The sequence below is a fragment of the Saccopteryx bilineata genome, chromosome 2 (genome assembly GCF_036850765.1).
Source record: "Saccopteryx bilineata isolate mSacBil1 chromosome 2, mSacBil1_pri_phased_curated, whole genome shotgun sequence".
NCBI lineage: Eukaryota > Metazoa > Chordata > Mammalia > Chiroptera > Emballonuridae > Saccopteryx > Saccopteryx bilineata.
Window position 1 is genome coordinate 134021868 of NC_089491.1, and position 18772 is coordinate 134040639.

At 48.2% G+C, this 18772-nt stretch overlaps 2 protein-coding genes across 6 annotated transcripts in view; both read left to right on the forward strand.

The window, feature by feature from the left end:
* Positions 1-18772, forward strand: part of BCDIN3D (BCDIN3 domain containing RNA methyltransferase) — a 119922-nt gene that overhangs the window by 29886 nt on the left and 71264 nt on the right. The window lies entirely within an intron of this gene.
* The window catches only part of NCKAP5L (NCK associated protein 5 like), a 73814-nt gene that overhangs the window by 29770 nt on the left and 25272 nt on the right, over positions 1-18772 (forward strand). For 2 of the 5 annotated variants that reach the window (XM_066257892.1, XM_066257896.1), the window contains exon 1: positions 2156-2226. The exons of 2 other annotated variants lie outside the window; for them this stretch is intronic. The gene's annotated coding sequence lies outside the window, so the exon portion shown is untranslated. Of the gene's footprint in view, positions 1-2094; positions 2227-18772 lie in introns of those variants that run through there. One more of the 5 variants, XM_066257897.1, reaches the window with a different exon arrangement.

Below are 18772 nucleotides of genomic sequence, written 5' to 3' on the forward strand. Positions count from 1 at the left end.
GTGGATCCCGGTCGGGCGCATGCGGGAGTCTGTCTGACTGTCTCTCCCTGTTTCCAGCTTCAGAAAAATGAAAAAAAAAAAAAAAAAAAAGAATATAGATAGAGCCTGACCAGGTGGTGGCGCAGTGGATAGAGCGTTGGACTGGGATGCAGAGGACCCGGGTTCGAAACCCCGATTGTCAGCTTGAGTGCGGACTCATCTGGTTTGAGCAAGGTTCACTAGCTTGAGGCCAAGGTCACTAGCTTGAGCAAGGGGTCACTTGCTCTGCTGTAGCCCCTGGTCAATGCACATATGAGAAAGCAATCAATGAGCAACTAAGGTGTCACAACAAAGAATTGATGCTTCTCATCTCTCTCCCTTCCTGTCTGTCCCTCTCTCTGTCTCTCTGTCTCTGTCACACACAAAAAAGAAAAAGAATATAGATGGAAAAGAATACACATTTTATGATTCCACTTACACAAAATCCAAGGACAGACAAAATTACAGTGATAGTATTCAGGAAGTTGCAGGGAGTAGGTGGTGGTACCTACAGGTTAATCAACTATAAAGGGGCATGAAGGAACTTTCTGGGATGATGTTTCAGTCTTTTATTCAGGGAGTTACATAGGTATATATTATCATTGAAATTCACCAAACAGAACACCTAAGATCTTTATATTTTATTGTGTTTTAAAGATAAATCCATAAAAAAAAATTAAAGCAAAGGCAAGAGAGCTGATGGGGATAAACATCATGACATCTTTCGGGTTCCAGTAATAATTGTCCTCAGGCATTTGAAAAAGTCAAGCTACCATTTATGCTCAAGAACCCACAATGACTTAACGCCTGTGTTGTGAAATCCATATCCTGGTTCTGATCTCTATACAAAACCTCCGTGAACCTCTCACTTTCCACCCTACCAGATGATCTGCTCACTCTCCCACAGATAATTTGCTCTCCTATCTGCGTCTCCTTATGTCCATACCTTGCACATGGATCCTATTCACTTTTTTTCTCTGCCTTTCAAACCCATTTTAAATTAAGGAGGCTCTTGATTAATCCTAGCCTATCCGAGCATCCTATGTTCCCTCAGCTTTTATGTCCATTTATTTGACTGCTAATATGCTTTAATAGATCCCACAGCAGAAGTAATTTTAATAAAATGGACAGGACTGTGGCTAGAGATCCTTTTGTATTTCCTTGCAGAACCCAGCTGAGAACCTGCAGTTCCCAAATAATGAAATAAAAGAGAGAAAGAGATAAACAAAAGGGGGAAAAAACATCGAAACAGAAAAAAAATAGAAACAAAAAAAAAGGTAAAAGAAAAAAAGCACCTGCATTTCCAACCCAGTCAGTGCAATGCAGATTATGAAAATTATATGGTATCTAGCAGAGGACAAATAGAAGTTTCTCCAAGGACCAACTAGAATGGGCCTAAGAGGCTGTTTGCTTTTCCTCTTTTAAGCACTAGATTAGTTAGCTCAACAGGGAAGGAAGTCATTCCCACTAAGATAGTAAGTGGCTGAAAACATGGTTTTAGCTTTTTCTCCTCAGACTTCCCTCCTAAACGGGCCAGTACTGCTCTAAGAGGCGTGGAGTCTGTTCCCAGCGCTCAGTTGGCCGTTTTACTGGGAGGACCCCATCCTGAAGGAAGAAAGGGAAGCGGCAGCATTTAAGGCCGAGACACTTAAGCCTCTTCCTACATATTTACTCCTAATACGTATGCAGGAAGGCAAATTACAAACCCCGACGCTCACAACCACATATACACGTGCACGGCCAGATCCACAGAAGCATGCTTGTAGGTCCGCGCGCACCTGTTTAGTTTTCTGTGCTATAGATGCCCCCCATTTCACACCAGGTCGGTCCAGCGAGGCGTCCCATACCCCGGCACTGGGTTGGTTTACCAGGCCCGACCCAGCCCGAGGAGAGTGTTTCTTTATTGGGGGGAGGGGCAGTTCTTCCCTCCTGGGCGGAAGCGGCGCGCGCCGGCAGAGCAGACTTAGCTTTCGTCCTGGGAACATCTGGAGGAGCTGGGAGGGGCGTGCATCCAGGGCGAACGTGGATTGGATGTACGGGAGGCGGGATCTAGGTGAGGGGCGGAGCTCCCTGGCCCCTTTAAAGCCTTGACATCAAGAGGCAGCCCCAGCACCCCCCCTTCCCTGCCCCTCTACCCCTTGTCCCTGAGCCACGGCAATGGGCTCGGCGGATCCGGCCTGTCCTGGTTCAGCTCAACACCTGATTTCGGTGAGTTCTGGCCTACTTGGGATTTGAAAGGCGGCGAGTGGTTGGGGGTCCGTAAGCCCCGCGTTGGAGGTGAGGGTTGTGAAGGGTAAGGCTCTTGTGGCAGCCTGGGTTCGGAGGGGGCCCCGCGGCTCCCTCGCGGACCTCGCTGCCTGCCCCTCCCTCCCGCCGCACTCTTCCCAGGGGGTCTGGCTGGGACTCTGTCCACCCCCACCCCACCCCCTTTCGCCCCCCCCGCGCTATCCTCGCGCACACTCCGTGGCCCCGGAAGGGAAACTTTAGGGAAAGGGGGATGTTCCGGGGGCCGGTCTCCCTCCCTCTTTGAAAGCACTGACCTTGCCCCAACTGCGCACCCCACCCTACCCGCATCCCACTCTCCGGGTGTCGCTTAGTGGGGCCGGGTTGTTGCGGTGGGGGAGGCTCTTCCCAAAGCGCAGGCGCGGAGATGAGCCCCGGGCTCCTCTTCGCACTTAGCAGTTCCCGTGGCCTGGGGCGGTAGGGCGTGGGGGAGGTGGGGAGAGGAGAGATCAGGGCCTACGGGGAAAGATCCTTCGTGGCTTTGAGGAGATAGGAGGAGAGCAGCTGGATGTGCTGAACACTAAAGAGAGGCTAAGGGAGAGAGAATGGCTGGTCAGGGAATGGGGCCGGGGCAGCGCCTGCAGAAAAGACTCTGGGTACGGGCTGCGGTGCCAGAAGAATGTCGAGAATTTATCTGTGCCCGACACTCCCCTGGCCTAGCCTGACTAGGAAAGCTGCTGTCCGAACCCCAGCCCCCATCTTCTTATCCTGGTTCCACCTTGGGTTAGGGTAGGTCCTAGGATAAGGATACAGCCCTGGCACTGCCCCAAGGGCACAGAGGGCCCTCACCTCCCACAGGCTTGTGTGTCAGCACTATCCACCCAGCCTGTCCAGCTGCTCTCTTTTAAATGCTCCCTTCCTGAGGAGCCAGGGGTCTTGAGGCTGATAAATTCCCTGGCTGTAAAGGCAGTTACTTGTATTCCTTCCCTACTCCTGCTCTCAGTCTCTGACAGGCCCTTCTGCCTAAGCACAGTTGTCTACCAGAGGTAGTGATTGGAAGCAGAGGCCTGGGGCATGGATGGTCCTGAGAGACAGGAAAGAGCAGGTCAATGTCTAACCATTCTGTGATCAGTACTTTTGGGGATAATGGACCTAGCCCAGTTGCCTTGTTGCAGATCCTTTTTTGCAAGATGTTATGCCAGCAGACTCAGAGACCCCTTGTCTGGCAAGAAGGGAGACCATAATAATTTACTTCTCCATGTTGGCCCCCTGTCTCCCTAAGAACAACCTAGGTTAATGTACTTCCTACCTGGGAGGAACACAAATATTCCTATCTGGGGAGATTCCCACAGAGTTCAACTTTGTTTTCAAAGTCTGTGGTCCGTGCCTGAGGTGGTGTCTGCCCTCAGGCATGTGGTGGCATGGACCTCTATCATCTTTCTCCAGCTCAGGCCTTCGGGAGAGTGAGAACCTGAAGAGGCAGGTGGCCTGGGCTACAGGGAAAAAGGCTCTTCCACAAGAGGCAGGTAGAAACCAATATGCGTGAGGACCATGCTGTTGTCACTGTGTACTGAGTCAGGAGCTCTGGTCCATGTGCTTTCTAGTTTGCTGTGTGACCTTGGCCAAGTCAGTTTGCCTCTCTGGGCCAATTTTCCCCATCTGTACAATTCAGCAGTTGTTCTAGAAAGCTCTAGCATTCCTTTCCCACTTTTGATACTGTGTGATTCCACTGATGAACGAATCTGGAAGGGAGAAAGATTCCCTGGCACAGTAGCTCAGTTTGGAGAGGTAGGTGTTGGGTGATGTGGTTCTAGATCTCACACCTGGGATTGGAGCCTTGGGTGGAGGAAAGTAAACTCCCTTATCTTGCCTAAGAGTAGCCTTTGTCCTGCTCACCCCTGGTGCCTTGGGTTGTGAACTCCTGCTGGCTGGGGTTTGGCCCACCCATCAAGGCTTCTGGTGAGACATCCTGGCGGGCCAGTCTTTGAATTGGGCCTGTGGGGAGGGATTGAGAAAGGAGGAGGCAGCCAAAGGCCAGCAGGGTAAGCAGATTCCCAGGAGACAGTTTGCATCTCAGCTGTTGGGACTTGTTTTAGGATCTTGGCCAAAGAGCACACTCATCTGCCCTCTTATGAGAGGAGAACAGGAAGGGCCCACTGTTGCCCGTTTCACTCCCTGTCCTACTCATCTCACCTCTGCCCTCACCCAGCCCAGCTAGCCTCTCAGGCCCTGCCATGCCAGCCCAGCAGCTGCAGAGAAAGGCTGCCTCTACCTCACCTTTCCTGGTCTCCTTCCATCTGGGGTTAGAGCTTTCTCAGGAGTCAGGACTTGCTCTGTAGCCCAAGAGCCAAAGGCCTTTATTTTCTCCTTATTTTCATCCTTGGTCTCCCAGGTGCTCAGTGGGATATTGAAGGAGAGGTGGTAGCTAGGCCATGGGATTAGTTAAATGTGAGCACATTCTCCTGCATTGCTCTTCCCTCTACTAGCCCCTCTGAGCCCTGCTGCCTGTGGAAGTGAAGCTGCAGCAGGAAGTATTTAAGTTAGACCCCAAGAAAACCTTTCTCACTGCTAGGAGCCCCTGGAAGGGAGAATGGAAACTCCCAGGAAGGTCATTTTCCCAGAAAGTGGATAATGGTAGAGTCCCTGTTAGAGTGAAGGATGCAGCTGTTGCTAGGCAGAGGCTGCTGTTCCCTCTTGGGGTGTGGCTGATGTTGGTGAGCCAGAGACCTCCTTAGAAGCAGGAGGAGGAAGGATCCTTGTTGAGTAGCTGAAGTGGAGTCCTGGGCCCCATCAGACCTGGATCACCAGACTGCATGTCTCAGAACAAATGCTGCTTCCCCTGACTCCTCCCCTAATTTACCACCACCACTGTCTGCTGTGACAGTCCTCAACGGAACCTGTCAGGCTCCTCCAGCCCCAGTCTAGCTGCACTAATGGACTGATTGGATTTTCTACACTCTAGAGTTTGGGATTTCTGATTGAACTTGCAAATTTATGTAAATCAATCTGAGATTCACCACCACATCAAAACAATATAGAATCACAGGCTGGAAGGAATCCTAGAGACAGTCTAGTCCAGTGGTCGGCAAACTCATTAGTCAACAGAGCCAAATATCAACAGTATAACGATTGACATTTCTTTTGAGAGCCAAATTTTTAAACTTAACTATATGGGTAGGTACATTCCTTATCGAGGTAGAGCCTGCATGTAGTATTTTGTGGAAGAGCCACACTCAAGGGGCCAAAGAGCCGCATGTGGCTTGCGAGCCGCAGTTTGCTGACCAGGGGAGTCCAATGCCCTTGTGCTAAAAACAGGGAAACTGCAGTCCAGAGGGGAAAGTGATTCATACAGTGATGAGTGTCAGGCAGGGCTCTTGACTCTGGTCAAGTGTTTTCCATAGCACCATTCTGCCTTAATTTCTCATGTGTGAGGAAGCCTGACTGAATTTAAAGCAGAGAGGGCAGTTCTTGGACCTGCAGTTGTAGAGAGCTGGGCTCTAAGAGTGGCAGAGTATTATCTCAGGAATCATCCTAGTGACTCTTGTCAACTGTCTAATAAGCAGAAGTAAAACAACTTTAAATCCCTGCGAAGAACACCCTTAATATATTTCCCTAGACCCTGTCCTAGAAGATTAGGACAAGGTCATTGGTTGCTGCCTGGCTTGGCCCTTTCGATTTCCCTGGATCTGAGATTGCATCTGTTCCCGGGATCTCACAGGACCATAGGCTGTGGATAAATCTGCACAGGCAATGCCTTTACCCTTATATTCTCATTTGAGCCTCTGCTGCTTCCCTCTGTGGCCACCATGGGAAAAATCTTTGGTGTTCTATGACTCTTTGCCTACCCTCCGCTCCCTCCTTGGAGGCATAGTTCACCTGGGCCTCCTCTGCAGTATTTTGCATGATCAGCCCAAACAGGCCTTGCTGTAGGAAGGATCTCATTAAGATCAGTGCCAAAGATGGAAGGGGACTGCAGAGATGGGCTCAGTTTCCCAAGAAGCAGTCTCCCATTCCTTGTTGGGTTCTTGATCTGACCCACCCACCCAGCTGCAGGATGCCCCCCAGCTCCCACTTTATGGACTGTGCCTGTGGGATGGCGTTGTCTGGAGGGCTAAGCCCTTACCCTACGGTGTCTGCTCATGTTGCAGAGATGATGGACATATTCAAAGCAGCTGTTGGCCTGCTTTGCAGAACTTTGAGATAGTGGGTGTGTGGGTTCAAGATCAGGGTCCCTGGCTCTCAGGCAGGGCTACCACCAAGGCCCACTGCAGCCTGGGGAGCGGACTTGGGACACACATCTAGGGTCTTCCCTTACCTCTCCAAACCCAGATCTGACTGACTTTGCCCTTATCTTCAGAGTCCTCTTAAAACAACAGATATGGAGCTGGCACCTTTGTTTCTTCACTGCCCAGTGGCCCTGGCACTTAAATTTTTAGCTCTGTGTGAGAGGAAATCCTTCTCCCTTGGTCTCAGTTTCCCAGCCTGTGCTGATGGATTAATAACACATCATCATTGGGGTGTGGCACCTGCTTGATAATTACCGTTTTCCCAGCTCTGAGAGTTATGCAGATGAAAGAGGCCTGAGGAAGCCAGGCTATTATTAAGGTGAATTATCATTGCTGTTACTACTGATTCTAAAAATCCAGCAGCCACTGAGAAGAGCCCAGTCAGGCACCGCTCCCTGAACCTTATGCTAGTCCTCGAGCTCTGGGAACTCTTCAGTCCTCAATAAGCTTTTTTAAATATGTCTATACAGATTTTTTTAAAAGAGAGACAAACCCATTCTGCTGCTCATGCTCTGCCTGCAGGGCTTGGGTGGTGGGTGCTGCTTGGGACATGGGTCTGCAGTTCTCAGTTGTCCCTCCCTAAAGACCCTCTGGATCAGGTAATAATGAGAGTTTTCCTAAACAGGACTGTGAGGGGTCCTGGAACTTCTGGGGTGTAGCTCTGGGGTTCTCAGCAGCTGTAGTACCCAGGGGCTGATTCACTTCACTGCCACCTAGCTTGATGTGGGGGTTGTAATTGGCCCTTTTCTGTGAGGATCTGTTGAGACACCCCCAGAACCTGCCCACAGCAGCCCCAGGCCTGTCCAGGAGTCACTTATTCTACTTTACCCCGACCTGCCCCAAACTTTCACCTTGCCCAGCCTCCTGCCTCTGCCCCTGCCGTTGCCCCTGACCCTGCTCCTGGCCAGAACCTGTTAGTACGCTTCCCAAGAATCTAGAATGAACTCTTATCCAGGCAGAAGTGGCCCTGATCAACTTGTGAATAATTTGGTGCTCCTGTGCCACACCACAATCGGGGCGGGAGGGCCTTTCTCCTAGCCCAAGGAGACATTTCTGGGAAGAAAGGGAGTGGAAACTCTGGTGTCCCTTGGCCAGAGTCTCCAGCTTATCTGGCCAGACCTCCTCACCCCTCCCTGTTCCAGGGGCCTGGTTCCTACTTTCTAATAGGAGAAGAGAGTAGATAGCCCCAGCTGAGAGGGGCTTTAAAACTATTTTTTTAATTTTATTTATTCATTTTTAGAGAGGAGAGACAGAGACAGAGAGAGAGAAGGGGGAAGGAGCTGGAAGCATCAACTCCCATATGTGCCTTGACCAGGCAAGCCCAGGGTTTCGAACCGGCGACCTCAGCATTTCCAGGTCAATGCTTTATCCACTGCGCCACCACAGGTCAGGCAGGGCTTTAGAAATCACCTGGCACACGGTTATACCTTCTAACATTTTTAAAAAGTATTATTGGCCTGACCTGTGGTGGCACAGTGGATAAAACATCGACCTGGAATACTGAGGTCACCATTCAAAACCCTGGGCTTGCCTGGTCACATATGGGAGTTGATGCTTCCTGCTCCTTCTCCCTTCTCTCTCTCTCCCTCTCTCTCTCTCTCTTTCTCTCCCCCGTCCCCTCTCTAAAAATTAATTTTTAAAAAGTATTATATTTTATTTTTCGCCAGATTTCTAGATATTTTTTTACCTAGTCCAAAAATCAGAATGAGGCCCTGGCCAGTTAGTTCAGTGTTAGAGCGTCGGCCTGACATGCAGGAGTCCCGGGTTCAATTCCCAGCCAGGGCACACAAGAAAAGCGCCCATCTGCTTCTCTACCCCTCCCCCTCTCCTTCCTCTCTGTCTCTCTCTTCTCCTCCTGCAGCCAAGGCTCCATTGGAGCAAAGTTGGCCCGAGTGCTAAGGATGGCTCTATGGCCTCTGCCTCAGGCGCTAGAATGGCTCTGGTTGCAACAGAGCAACGGCCCAGATGGGCAGAGCATTGCCCGCTGGTGGGCGTGCCAGGTGGATCGCAGTCGGGTGCATGCGGGAGTCTGTCTGACTGCCTCCCCATTTTTTTTTTTTTTTTTTTTTTTTTTTTTTTTTTTTTTACAGAGGCAGAGATAGACAGGGACAGACAGACAGGAACGGAGAGAGATGAGAAGCATCAATCATCAGTTTCTCGTTGCGCATTGCGACTTCTTAGTTGTTCATTGATTGCTTTCTCACATGTGCCTTGACCGTGGGCCTTCAGCAGACAGAGTAACCCCCTGCTGGAGCCAGGGGCCTTGGGTCCAAGCTGGTGAGCTCTTTGCTCAAGCCAGGTGAGCCCGCACTCAAGCTGGCGACCTCGGGGTCTCGAACCTGGGTCCTTCTGCATCCCAGTCCGACGCTCTATCCACTGCGCCACCACCTGGTCAGGCTGCCTCCCCATTTTTAACTTCAGAAAAATACAAAAAAAATAAATAAATAAATATTAAATAAAAATAAAAAACAAAAATCAGAATGATACAAAAAGCAATACATTGAGAAATCTTGCTTCCACCTCCACTCCCTTCTATAGATAATCTCTTGTTGGTTTCTTATCTATCCCTCAAGAGTCTCTTTAAAGAAAAACAAATATGGCCTGACCAGGCGGTGGTGCAGTGAATAGAGTGTCGGACTGGGATGCAGAAGGACCCAGATTCGAGACCCCGAGGTCGCCAGCCTGAGCGCGGGCTCATCTGGCTTGAGCCAAAAAAAAAAAAGCTCACCAGCTTGGACCCAAGGTCACTGGCTTGAGCGAGAGGTTACTCGGTCTGCTGAAGGCCCATGGTCAGGGCACATGTGAGAAAGCAATCAATGAACAACTAGGGAGTCCCAACGAAAGACTGATGATTGATGCTTCTCATCTCTCTCCGTTCCTGTCTGTCTATCCCTCTCTCTGACTCTCTCTCTGTCGCTGTAAAAAAATAAAATAAAAATAAATTAAAAAAAAGGAAAAGAAAAACAAATACGAATATGTATTTTTCTTCCCTTTTACCCAAAAGATAGCATATAGCGTATACTGTCTTCCTCTGTCACCTTACCTATTAGCAACATCTGGGTATGCATAAATTTCTCCTGGCATCTGTCAGTTTCTGACCTTTACCACTTACCCTAGGATCCCCCAGTCAACTCCAGGCCATGAGGAGTGTTCATTCATTTTTGTATACTGAATTTCATTCAGATACCAGGGATAGGCCAAAGCCAGCCTCTGAGGAATTTTCAAGCAGTGGTCAACACATTCATTTGGTCAGCACTTGAGTATGTGCTGGCTGCTGTGCTAGATCTGGGGTAAAATATTCATCAGAAAAACCCACATTACTCAAATAATTATTATTTTTTTCTGAAGTTGGAAACGGGGAGGCAGTCAGACAGACTCCTTCATGCGCCCGACCAGGATCTACCCGTCATGCCCACCAGGGGGCGATGCTCTGCCCATCTGGGGCATTGCTCTGTTGCAACCAGAGCCATTCTACTGCCTGAGGCAGAGGCCATAGAGCCATCCTCAGTGCCTGGGCCAACTTTGCTCCAATGGAGCCTTGGCTGCGGGAGGGGAAGAGAGAGACAGAGAGGAAGGAGAGGAGGAGGGGTGGAGAAGCAGATGGGCGCTTCTCCTGTGTGCCCTGGCCGGGAATTGAACCCAGGACTCCTGCACGCCAGGCCGACGCTCTACCACTGAGCCAACCAGCCAGGGCTTCAAATAATTAAACAGTTAAAGAATTATGGCTATGATGAAGGCTACAAAGAAAGAACATAGCCTGACCAGGCAGTGGCGCAATGGATAGAGCATCAGACTGGGATGTAGAGGACCCAGGTTCGAGACCCCAGGATCTCCAGCTTGAGCGTTGGCTCATCTGGTTTAAGTAAGCTTACCAGCTTGGACCCAAGGTCTCTGGCTCAAACAAGGGGTTACTTGGTCTGCTGTAGCCCCACGGTCAAGGCACATATGAGAAAGCAATCAATGAACAACTAAGGTATCGCAAGGAAAAACTAATGATTGATGCTTCTCATCTCTCTGTGTTCCTGTCTGTCTGTCCCTATCTATCCCTCTCTCTGACTCTCTCTCTGTCTCTGTAAAAAAAAAAACCAGGCCCTGGCCAGTTGGCTCAGCGGTAGAGCGTTGGCCTGGCGTGCGGGGGACCCGGGTTCGATTCCCGGCCAGGGCACATAGGAGAAGCGCCCATTTGCTTCTCCACCCCTCCCCCTCTCCTTCCTCTCTGTCTCTCTCTTCCCCTCCCGCAGCCAAGGCTCCATCGGAGCAAAGATGGCCCGGGCGCTGGGGATGGCTCCTTGGTCTCTGCCCCAGGCGCTGGAGTGGCTCTGGTCATGGCACAGCGATGCCCCGGAGGGGCAGAGCATTGCCCCCTGGTGGGCAGAGCGTCGCTCCTGGTGGGCGTGCTGGGTGGATCCCAGTCGGGCGCATGCGGGAGTCTGTCTGACTGTCTCTTCCCGTTTCCAGCTTCAGAAAAATACAAAAACAAACAAACAAACAGAAAACCCCCAAAAACCTGACCAGGTGGTGGCGCAGTGGATAGAGCATCGAACTGGGATGCGGAAGACCCAGGTTCGAGACCCCGAGGTCACCAGCTTTAGCGTGGGCTCATCTGGTTTGAGCAAAAATTCACCAGCTTGGACCCAAGGTCGCTGGCTCAAGTAAGGGGTTACTCGGTCTGCTGAAGGCCCATGGTCAAGGCACATATGAGAAAGCAATCAATGAACAACTAAGGTGTCACAATACGCAACGAAAAACTAATGATTGATGCTTCTCATCTCTCTGTTCCTGTCTGTCTGTCTGTCCCTGTCTATCCCTCACTTTGACTCTGTCTCTGTAAAAAAAAAAAATAAATAAATAAAATTTAAAAAAGAACATATACTGTAAGCATAAGTAATCAGACCTGGCCCATCTTCTTGGGGGCCAGGGTGGGGGGTGAAGTAGTGCAGGAGTCTGGAGCCAGGACTGCAGATATGATAACCACAGGACCTGGACAGCTGGGTTTCTCAGCTTGATTTCAGTGGCTTCTCTCTCCCCCTCCCCCAATCTGTGCCCCTTGTTTTTTTCTGTGTCTAACATGAAACCCCCATCTCTGCCAGATGGTATTGATAATGCCTCTTGCCCCCCACCCACCCCCAGCCTTCTATTTCCCTAGCCCTGGGCCTTCAGCCTCCTTAAGCTAGAGCCTTCCTTTCCACTGTAGGCTGAGGGGAAGTTGGGGGGTGTTTGCTTCTTTCTTCCTCTGTAGACGGCATCTCACTTCCTGTCCCTGGAGCTAAAAGAAGGCCAAAGCTCTTGGCTTTGCTGTCCCTTCCTCTCCACCACCCCACCCCCTGCTTTTGTGGGAATCTTGTGGGCCCTGTAGAAGGAAGGCAACATCAAAGCCACTGGATTCTCCCCAAAGGCACTGCTGAACTCCCCGCTCCCACCCCCCTACCACACACAAGGGGGCCTGTCTTTTCAGCTGCAGTTCCTTTCCAGACTGACCTCATCCTTTTCTTCTATGACCTGCAGGGAGAAAGGAATCAGAGACCTCACCCCATTTTATAGACAGGAAAACTGAGTCCTAGAGGGTTTCTGGGCTTCTCCTAGGGTCATGCAGTGTGGCTGAGTCAACCCTGGAGCTGCCTGGACACAGAAGGCGCTTAGCCAGCACCCTCTTATTTCGTTTGAAGAGAGAGGCCAGGATATGAAGCTTGAGGGAGTGAGCACTGGAGGCTGAGCACGGGGGCTTGGCGGGACATATGTCATGCTCTCCTGGGCCAACAAGCCATGCAGCCTCCCAGGCCCTTTTTTTCTTGGATAGGAGGGCAGATAAATGACTCTCTAATAGTCAGCTCAGCTAATTCCTCCAGGAGTTTCTCTGCCTTGAGTCCTTCTGTGGGACCCAGTTTATGTCTCTGGTTATGCCTAGGATGTTGAAAAGATGCTGACTCCTATTCAGTCAGGGACAAGGTGAGGAGTTGTAACTGGCATGGGCCAGGGGACCAGGAAACACCTTCAGATGTCCTTTGATCCAGCTGTTCTGAGTCATTCTGCTTCCATATACACCCAAAGAATTCTGCCTCCTTATTTCTCCTGCTTGGGATGACCCCTTCCCTTTTCCTTGTACCTACATCCTACCCACATCTATAAAGGCTCAGTTTACTTGATGCCCCAAATTCTGAAAAACTCTCCCAGCTTCAGCTTAATATTTCTCTCCTGATTTTTAAAGTTCTCCAAGACTTCCCATGTGGAACTTCCTTCACATAGGTATTGACCCATATGGCTTATGTCCCCTACTCACTGAAAGCCCTAAGAAACCTAAGAGCTGACCCATCTCTGAACTGCCCCCTAGTACTTAGCTTATGCCTCATGCGGAGTGATCTGTCCAGAAATATCTCTAGATGGGAATAAAGTAGTCCCATTTGCCAGGGGGAGTCACTGAGGTCTGGGAATGAGTTGAAAGCTTGGAAAAGGTCGTATCAATGTCAGGGACAAATCTGAAAATGCCCTTTGTTCACTTCTTGGTATGGTTTGTCAATGGGACCTCAGAGCCATTTGGGTGGGAGATAATTGGGAGTCTTTGGGGAAACCTGATGAGGCTATTGTACATACTCACCTGTCCCTTTTTTCTGGTCATTTTCTGTCAAGAATTGAAGAGATCATCAGGTCCAGGCCTTGACAGAAGCACTGTCCTGGCAGAGTGTAGGGGAATACAGATATAGCCAGGGAGCCCCCTCTCCCTCACTGGGGAGTACTAGAGAGAAGGACACATTACAGTGTGAAAGACTGATCTGCAAGAAGCACTTTAAGAAGAAATATCAATGTGGGCTATATGAGTCCAGGTCGGGTTTTCAGAAGAATTGTTCTGGGGCCAGACCAGGGCAGGACTGCCAGAGTGGTGTTGAAGGCTTTGGTCTGTCCCCCACATAGCAAGAGGTCCTGGGAAAATATGAAGTGGGAGGGGCAGGATCAGATCTCCAGTTTAGAAAAAAGATTGCTCTCGTAGAGCTCCTCGGGAAAGTGGTTATGGCAGGGAGAACACACGATAAGCTGGAACGTCTTATGGTGCAGAAAGTAAGCAAATGGTAAAAAATAATATGTGCCTTTACTGAGCAAGCCCAGGGTTTCTAACCAGCAACCTCAGTGTCCAGGTCGACACTTTATCCACTGCGCCACCACAGGTCAGGCAAAAAATAAATAAATTCTTTAAAATGGAGGCATGTTGGCCCTGGCCGGTTGGCTCAGTGGTAGAGCATCGGCCTGGCGTGCGGGAGTCCCGGGTTCGATTCCCGGCCAGGGCACACAGGAGAAGCACCCATTTGCTTCTCCACCCTTCCCCCTCTTCTTCCTCTCTGTCTCTCTCTTCCCCTCCCGCAGCCAAGGCTCCATTGGAGCAAAGTTGGCCCGGGCGCTGAGGATGGCTCTATGGCCTCTGCCTCAGGCACTAGAATGGCTCTGGTTGCAACAGAGTGATGCCCCAGATGGGCAGAGCATCGCCCCCTGGTGGGCGTGCCGGGTGGATCGTGGTTGGGCACATGCAGGAGTCTGTCTGACTGCCTCCCGGTTTCCAACTTCAGAAAAATACCAAAAAAAAAAAAAAAAAAAAATGGAGGCATGTTGAAAGGATATAGGAGCTTACCTGAAAGAATCTCATTGACCAAAGCTGAAATTTAGGCAGTAAAATAAATGTTAATATTGGGTTATAATCCAAAGAATAAGATAAATATCCATGAGCCCATACTAATATAAATATGTAACTAAGTAGATAAGTAGGAGTGAAAGGAGAGCTCTTCCTTTCAGAAAACTTCCAACTAACAAATGTATAAAGAATGAGGGAACTTGAAGATTATTAGATCACCATAGTAAATGTTGCAAACAAGATCGACTAAAAATTTAAGGAGAAACAGGACATTTGCATGGTCATGAAGTATTGCCCTGCAAATATGTATTAATACATATTTATTAACTACAAAAGAAAAATAATAACTTTACAGTGGAGAAACCCACTAGTAGACATCACCTAACCAAGTGATTAAGGTTAACATCACCTATATCCCCTGATATGCACTGAGAAGGGCACATCACCTGTATGGTATGCTTTTCAAACATCCATAAATTCAACCAAATTGGAGAAAACATCAACCAAACTCTCTTTAGGGAACATTCTCCAAAATACTGACCAGTTCTTGTTCAAAGTATCATGGTCATAAAAGACAGAGGCTGGGAACTGCTGTATCATGAATTACAGGAGACGAAGGAGGCATGGTGATTAAGTACCATGTGGGATCCTGGATAGGGTGTTGGGACAAAACATCAGTGGAAAGAGCATCAGTAGACAAACTGGTTAAGGTCTGAATCATGTCTGTGGTTTCATTTTTAAAAATTGCTGCTGCTTAAGAAAGATGCAGAACAGTAAGAACATGGTATTATGTTTTTAAAAAATGAAATACACACACACACAAATAACACATACAGAAACGAGTGGAAGATGGCTGGAAGGAGAAGAGGAGCATTATAGACAGGGGGAAAGTCATCCAGGAGGAAGTAAAAGGTTATCAAGAAAGTGAGTCTGGCCTGTGGTGGCACAGTGGATAAAGTGTCAACTTGGAATGCTGAGGTCACTGGTTCAAAACCTCGGTCTTGCCTGGTCAAGGCACATGCAAGAAGCAACTACGAGCTGATGCTTCCTGCTCCTCCCTCCTGCCTTTCTCTCTCTCTCTCCTCTCTGTACAAAAAATAATAATAAAATTTTTTAAAAAGTGAAAAGACAACCCACAGAATGGTAGAAAATATATCTGATAATCATATATTTTGTATTCAGAATATAGAAAGAATTCTTACAACTCCATAAGAAAAAGACACATAACCCAGTTTTAAATGGACAAAGGATCTAAATAGACATGTCTCCAGGAAAGATATACAAATGGCCAATAAACATATGAAAAGATACTCAATATCAGGGAAAAATAGAAATCAAAACCATAATACGATATCATTTCACACTTACTAGAGTGACTAGAATAAAAAATCAGACAATAGCAAGTGGTAAGGATGTGAAGAAATTAAAACCCTTATATTCTGTTGGTGGGATTGTAAAATGGTATATCCATTTTAGAACAGAGTTTGAAAATTCCTTAAAAAGTTAAACCAAATGTTATAAGACTCAGCAATTCCACTCCTAGGTACATACTCAAGAGAAATGAAAACATACATCCACACAAAATATACATGAATGCTCAAAACAACATTATTAATAATAGCCAAAAAGTGGAGAGAGCCCAAATGGATAAACAAATTATGGCATATTCATACAATGGGATATCATTTAACTGTAAAAAGGAATGAAGTCAGTCACAAAAGACCACTTACTTTATGGTTCTATGCATATGAGATATTCAGAATAAGGAACTCTATAGAGACAGAAAATAGATTAGTGTTTGCCTAGGGTCAGGGGTGAGAGGGAACTAACTAAAGGGTAAAGAGTATGTTCTAAAATTGACTAGTCCTGATTGCATATATCTGTGGATATGCTACAAACCACTGCATTGTCCACTCTAAATAGGTTAGTTGTATGAGATGTGAACTGTCTCAAAGTTTAAGAAGATAAAGTCCAGAAACAAGTGACCACCAGAGGCACTTACGCCTGAGAAGGCAATGGGGACTGAAAAATATATTGTTTAGATTTAGCATAGTGGCAGTTGTTGCTGAAGTTGGACAGGTTGAGGAAGGAATGAGAGGGAGGGCAGAATCTGGAGAAATGTCAGCGGGAAATTATTTTTAAGATGAAAGATCCCTTCAGGTGGTAGATACTGAAGACATGGGAAGGGACTGGGGCAGGCAGGACTGCCTGGCCTGGGAAGAGGGCAGCCCCTCTGCTCTGAGAGGAGGGGATGCGGAGATTTTGATGACACTGGGAGGGTGGTGGCAGGAGAGTTGAGGGGTTTTCTCTCTGCTGGATTACATCCTTTGGAGAAACGAGTTGATAAGCCAAAAGGAGAGTGCAGAGGGTGTGAAGTGGTCACGTCAGAGAAGGGAAGAGCATCTCTAACAATAAGCCTTGGCTGGAGTGCCAGGAAGGCTGACCCTCTGGCTGAGATGGCTTCCCTCCAGAGAGGAGAGAATAGGACATAGTGTAAGGAGAAGCCTGGGGACAGGAGAACATGTCCATTCCTGTCCTTTCCTACCCCCAGCCTCTCGCAGGGGTCTCCAAACTTTTTACACAGGGGGCCAGTTCACTGTCCCTCAGACCATTGGAGGGCTGCCAAGTACAGTGATCCTCTCACTGACCACCAATGAAAGAGGTGCCCCTTCCAGAAGTGCAGTGGAGGCTGGATAAATGGCCTCAAGGGGCCGCATTGCGGCCCGCGGGCTGTAGTTTGGGGACGCCTGCTAGAGTCTATGGAAAGAAGCACTGGCCTAGAATGCTAAAGTCAAGGAATCTCCTAGATTCCAGGGATCTTTAGAACTGCTTTGTTCAGTATGCATAGTAGTCACTAACTGCATGTGTACTAGCCATGTTTCAAGTGATCAATAGCTGTCCACATTGGACAGCTCAGAATAAATATTTTCATTATCACATAAAGTTCTACTGGGAAATACTGTTCTAGAAAAGTGATTCTCAAATGTCCTGAGAACACCTCTATACCAATGATTTTCAGGCTTTTTCATCTCGTCACACACATAAACTAATTGCTAAATTTCTGTGGCACAGCAAAAAAGACATTTTTTGCCAATCTGACAAAAAGGATATAATTCTGATTCATTTACACCGATGGCTATTGTGTTGGCTGTTGTCTTTTTTTTTTTAGTTGTTCATTGATTGCTTTCTCATATGTGCCTAGCTGGGAGGGGAGGCCTCCAGCTGAGCCAGTGACCCCTTGCTCAAGCTAGCGACATGGGATCATGTCTGTGATCAACTCAAACTGGTGAGCCCATACTCAAGCCGGTGACCTCTGTTTTGAACCTGGGTCTTCAGCGTACCAGGTTGATGCTCTATCCACTGCTCCACCGCCTGGTCAGGTGGCTGTTGTCATTTTTTTATTTGACAGTCTAAGGGAAAAGAGGTTAGTGCCCTGACTAAATGGTCAGGTATTGCATATTTTAAAAAATTCTTGTGGCACACCAGTTGAAAATAACTGCTCTACACTCTTAAAAATTAACATATTTTATGAAAAATAATTATATATTTCCCAAGACAAAGAAAATAGTAAAAAGAATGGCATTGTTCTTTAGTTTTGCAAATCATGTCTTACTTAAATAGAAGGCAGATGTATTATCAATATCTGCTTCTGTAGTCAATCTTTTGTGATATCACATAGTCTTTGTGTTGTTTTTGTTTAGATTTTATTTATTTTTAGAGAGGAGTGGAGAGAGAGAGAAAGAGAGAGAGAAGGGGGGTAGGAGCAGGAAGCATCAACTCCCATATGTGCCTTGACCAGGCAAGCCCAGGGTTTTGAACCAGCAACCTCAGCATTCCAGGTTGACGCTTTATCCACTGCACCACCGCAGGTCAGGCCACATAGTCTTTGGAAAATGCTACTACATACTTAAAAGAGAATGAGAGTAAGAAAGGCAAGTAATGTCTTAGTAGTGTTATGAAAATAGTTTTGATCCTAAAGCATCTACCTGGAATGCTGAGGTCGCTGGTTCGAAACCCTAGGCTTGCCTGGTCAAGGCACATATGGGAGTTGACACTTCCTGCTCCTCCTTTCTCAACCCCCCCCTCGCTAAAATGAATAAATTAAAAAAAAAAAAACACACAAAAAAACCCACTCCTTGGCTCTGGTCGCAATATGGCGACGCCCAGGATGGGCAGAGCACCGCCCCCTGGGGGGCAGAGCACCGCCCCTGGTGGGCGTGCCGGGTGGATCCCGGTCGGGCGCATGCGGGAGTCTGTCTGACTGTCTCTCCCTGTTTCCAGCTTCAGAAAAATGAAAAAAAAAAAAAAAAAAAAAAAAAAAAAAAAACCACTCTTTTAAAAAAAAAGAGCCTGACCAGGCGGTGGCGCAGTGAATAGAGCGTTGGACTGGGATGCGGAAGGACCCAGGTTCGAGACCCCGAGGTCACCAGCTTGAGCACGGGCTCATCTGGTTTGAGCAAAAGCTCACCAGCTTGGACCTAAGGTCACTGGCTCAAGCAAGGGGTTACTCGGTCTGCTGAAGGCCCACGGTCAAGGCACATATGAGAAAGCAATCAATGAACAACTAAGGTGTCGCAAGGCGCAACGAAAAACTGATGATTGATGCTTCTCATCTCTCTGTTCCTGTCTG